The sequence below is a fragment of the Apium graveolens genome, chromosome 10, assembly GCF_009905375.1.
Source record: "Apium graveolens cultivar Ventura chromosome 10, ASM990537v1, whole genome shotgun sequence".
NCBI lineage: Eukaryota > Viridiplantae > Streptophyta > Magnoliopsida > Apiales > Apiaceae > Apium > Apium graveolens.
Genome location: NC_133656.1, coordinates 160,369,339 through 160,374,634, shown reverse-complemented (window position 1 = coordinate 160,374,634; position 5,296 = coordinate 160,369,339).

Sequence of the window (5,296 nt, the reverse complement as noted above, 5' to 3'; positions counted from 1 at the left end):
ATTGTTCAAGTGATATTTATTTTGAATCGTATCATGCAAGTATTGCTTTCCTTATTCAGTTCAAGATAGATAAATGTTTTACATATCGCTGAAATAAATGATTCTGTTTATGCAAGTATTCTTCTGCTATTCTATGATCAGAATAGCTAAGTGATTTTGCTTATCAAATTATCGGATTTATAAATATTTTGGATTTTGAGAAAAGTGATTTGGTTGCGAATATTCCTACCCAAGAATTGGGGGGAATAAAATTATTTCGGGTGTCGAATATTATGACCCCTTTTTCAATAAAATGTTTTAAGATTGGATGGTTACTGGTTGCGTAAGAGGCCGAGGCACCGGTCCAGCGTGAGCTATTATACAGAAGTGTAATACGGAAGTGTAATATCTTACAAGGCTTGTTATGCATTTTCTGGCGCCCTATAGGTACCGTATGGCTGCAGAATACGGGTAGTACCTATATTTACGGTATGGTTGCGGGATACCGGTGCTGTTTCGTGACTGATCATCAGGAACAACATAGTGCATAATTGGTTCCAATTTAAAATATTGTTTCTTTATTGTTTTTGATATTCATAGAATAAATGATTTATCAACTGTTTCCGTTTTGGAATAATGGTAAAATGCAGTTTTGATTCAGTTTCTTATTTTGAGAATACTTAGTTTGTTGTTAAATATCAAAGGTGGTATTAGTACAGATGATTGGTGTTGACTTCAGTATGAGATGTTGTGAACATCAAAGTTCGTAGTGATATCTAATTTGATATGATAACAAAATAAGTATTAATTTCAAGAGTTCGGTTTTGAGTAAAGTTTATGATTCATTCCATAATCATTGCTTCTTGTTGTTATTATTTATGATATTTACGTAAACACTGTTTTACGAGCTTTGCTCTCGTCAAGATTCAAAGTATTGCTGAAGCCTTTCGTTTGAAAATATCGAAAAGAGTTTTATGATTCAGCAATTATGATTTTAAATGTTTTGCTCTAATGCATATGTCGGTTTATATCAAAACGACCCTATATATGTCATAATAATCTTGTTGAGCATTTCTTTCGCTCATACTTGCCTGTTTTTAAATTTAACCTCCAGTGAGGATTAGCTTACGCTACTTAGCTGCGTAATTCGAGGAAGCAAAGAAGAAGCTTTTGGAAGGTGGTTGGTCCAGGGTTTGCGGACTAGTGTAAGTTTTATTGTGTAAAGTTGTTTATATTATATTATATTATAGTTGTGTATTTTATTTGGGCCTGGTATACTTCATTTCGAAGTTATACTAGCGGGTTTAGTTTTGAGTTGGAATTTAATGAAAAGAGTTTTAAAAGAAAGTGAAAAATTTATTTGTGGAATTTGGATATCTTGTTTCTAGAACATTAACCTTAAAAGATCTTGGAGTAGTTTGGGGTCATTTATGCTATATATCTTCCGCTGGCATTTAGTTATTGATTAAAAAGGTTGATTTAGATTGAGGTTTCATAGTGACGACCAAATCCTCTGACCCCGGATTTGGGGGCGTTACATGTTGGTATCAGAGCTGAGGTTATAGTAAACTAGAAACGAGAGTGTGTAGGAGTGTGTATAGTTATGTGAGGACGTTTAAGCTCATATCGAGTTCCTGTTGGACTATTGGATATAGTACCAATGAATAAGTTAAGATAAGGCGTATTCGTTTGAGATGGTTGTGCTGAGCTGGATGGAACTCCGGAAAGCTGCAAACTTCTATTATGGAATCTTTCGAGACTACGATTCGACGATGATGGAGATTATCGATATCTTTGGAACGTGAAGAAGTGTCTAGTAGTGGGTGACGATTCAACTGGAGAGTTCAAATTGAAGATAAATATTAAGACTTTGGCAATACCTTCTCTTTCTATAATTCCTTTTGACATCTCTCAAAAAGAAGTAATTGTTAGAGGATATATTCCCTAACACTCATTTTCAATCATAACTGTGTTTTAAATGTGCCAGAGGTTGTCATGAAGCCTATTTTTCAGGTTTTGATAGCTCTGTCAAGTTATGATAATTTAACTTCCACTTTTCTTATTTGGTGGATAGTTTCTTGGTAATGTGACACCACTTGCTCATTTGGTGTCAGAATTTTTGTTCTCTGGATTTCATTTCCTTCAGAAATATCATCTTTGAAATCTTTTCAGTTTTATTCATTTGATTTTGGATTCTTTTGATATTCTCTTATTCTGACTGAGATGAACAACCCTAACTATAGGGGACACAAGGTATACCTGTCTGTGTGATAGGATTTGGATGGGACGCCATCACTTGTGTGTATTGTGAATACATGAAGGTTAACAACCTTTAGTAGTGTCTTAATTTGGACACGCAATACCAAGTTCATTTGATCATATTGATCTCTCAGTTATTCTTTTATTTTAACAATACTTTTTCTCAAATTCAGATTTTGGTCCCGTTATGATATCAAATTCTTTTCTTTTTAAAATTCTATGATTTTATCATTCCAAATATTTGAAGGTATGCCAATCAAGTTAAGCTGAGTATCCTGGTCAAGTCAAAGTAAGGCGATGTGATGGAATTACAAAGGACGACAGTGGAGTGCATTGCGATTAAAAATGTCAATGGCATATAGCGAAGTCAATCTGTTTCTTTATTTCTCTCTCTATCTTTCTTTCTTTTCTTCTCTCTATCTTTCTCTCTATTCTTCTTTCTCGCAATTAGTAAAAAGTAATTCTATTGAAGAATTGGTCAAAGGATGTGAATGGAACAAGGGTGCCCAGTGAAGCTCCTGTAAAAGTTTTATTATACAAGGAATACAAGATTTGTTTGAGATTATGGAAAATTGAGTTTATTTGGAAATGGAAAGTTGGTTAGAAAACCCTTAGTGCTTTCTTCTGCTGATTCCGATGACGGAATCCTTATAAGGGGGTAGATTGTAATATCCCATATTTTCAAATATTATTATTATAATTATTTGGAATTATTTATGTGATTTTATGTGAATTTTGGTGAATTATCTGATAAGTGGAATTGGTGTTTGGGTGTTTATATGTGATATTATTTGAGTATTTTAATTTTTATGTGCTCAGAATAAAATATAGAGAATTTTGATATTTTTCTGGTAATTTTTGGACTGTTATATGATTTTATAATGATTTATGAATTATTAATTATTTTCTGAGTAATTACCAAAATTATTTTATAAAGCCGGGAATCGTCAAACTTCAACCGTTTTTGCGTTTTTATAACCCGAAACTCTTCCGAAAACTCTTTTCTAACCTAATCTGGTAGTTCCGGACATTTTCCGTGTTTTGACTTTTTCGATCCGGATTACGGTTTGACCCGTGCGCGGCCCAGCGCAAGATTTTCGATACGATAATTATTTCGGTAATCAATAAAACCCGTATTCTCGAGAGACAGGATATTTTTACATTATTTTCGTATATGGTGTTTTATAAAAGCCCGGTTTTGATAATTATCCAATTCTGGTATTGAATTGTATCGTTTTTATAGTTACTTAGTGGCTAAGTAACTAATTTAACGATCCAAAACGATCCAGAACGATCCAATATTTCATAAATATAAATAGCCTATTTCTTATTTCGTTTATTCCGTTTATTCATTTGCAACCAGTTAAAATACCGTAAATACAGAGAAAACCCGAGAAAACCGATACGTTCCCGAGAATCAAACACAAGAACGAAGGCGTTATCGAACTCCGATTCGGGCGTGCAGCATATCAAAACGAAGCTCTCAAAATCTTCTTTCTGAATCAATCATCAGTTTCTGCCTAGAAATCATGGTAATTTTCTTATTTATTTATTTATATTCGAATTATTTGATAATTAAATTATGAAAATTTCTTCTTGATGTTGTTGATGTGATTTGATGCTTCCATGTTGTAGAACATGTTTTTTTGGTCGATTTGGTATATTATACTTCAAAAATAGAGTTCAATATCATATAGAAATTAAGGTTTGATTTTCTGAAAATTTTCTTGAATATGTGTTCTTGGTATTCTTGGAGAATTCTGAAAATCAAAGTCAATTTTGGAGGTGTTATTAAACACCAAAATCACAAGTAAGAATAACCAAAATGAATCACAGACCATTCTCTATCATTTTATATCTTCAAATCGTTTCAACAGTTGGTAAAATTCAAAGTCGATTTTTAGGGTTTTTATTCGAAAATTAGGGGTTTCTTATTGGGTGATTTTTGGATTATTTTGATGATATGAATGCATTACACAGAATCCCAGCATCGTTTTAACATATTAATTGATCAATTTGGTATAGAAACGTGTAGGATCGATGTCTGGCCGGATTTTCGCCGGCGTTGGTTCGGTAATTGCCAGAATCCCTGAATTGTTGCTTTTCTGGTGTTGTGATTAATGGAATTAAGCTTAGGAACTGATTTGGATTGAAACCCAGCTGATAAGAGTGCCAAACGGAGCTGTTTCGAGTTGGTCGGAGAACTCGCCGGCGTCCGTCAAGGTCACCGGATTCTGGGTTTTGGTCCGGTGTTCTTGAGGACCCGGATGGGTTCTTAATAACCCGAATTCGACCCATGTTCAACCCGGTTTTAATCCCCCTTGACCCAACTGGATTTACAAAATTCTGTTTCTGAGATTTTCTGTTTTAAAAATAATTCAAAATCCTATTTATAATTTCTAAAAATTCATTTTTATTTTAAAAATCTTTATTTTAATTCTGAAAATTTATATTAATTCAAAAATAAATTCAAATTATTTAGTTAATTAATTTTAGTTGATAATTAATTATTTAATTAGTCAATTAATTTAAATATTAATTGATTAATTAATTTAATTAGTTATTAATTAATTTTAATTGATTATTTAATTAGATTTAATTATTTCAAATTGATTTAAAAATTTCGAAAAATAGTTTCGAGTTTTAAAATATTATTTTAAATTATTTTTCAGGCTCGATGATTCTTATAAAATTATTTTCGGGTGTTCGAACCCTATTATTTGATTATTAAATGATTCGGAGATCGTTTTAATTCCGAAAAATGTTCAAAAATTCATAATAAATCAACCGTTCTTCCGTTTAATACGAAACGAACGCGTACAGACTCAGAAAAATATTCCGCTTTCAATAAAAATACTTTCGAGACCCAAATTCTTTTGTTTCGAAAGGTCGTTTGTTTTACGAATCATTCTTAGTCAATTATTTATCGATAAATCGTATTTTGACTCAATTTCAGTTTTAGACGTACTGAATCCTGTGTTATGTGAATTATGTGATATGTGAGTTATGTGATTACGTGTTATATAAATTATGTGTGTATGTGGATCAAGAGTCCTGT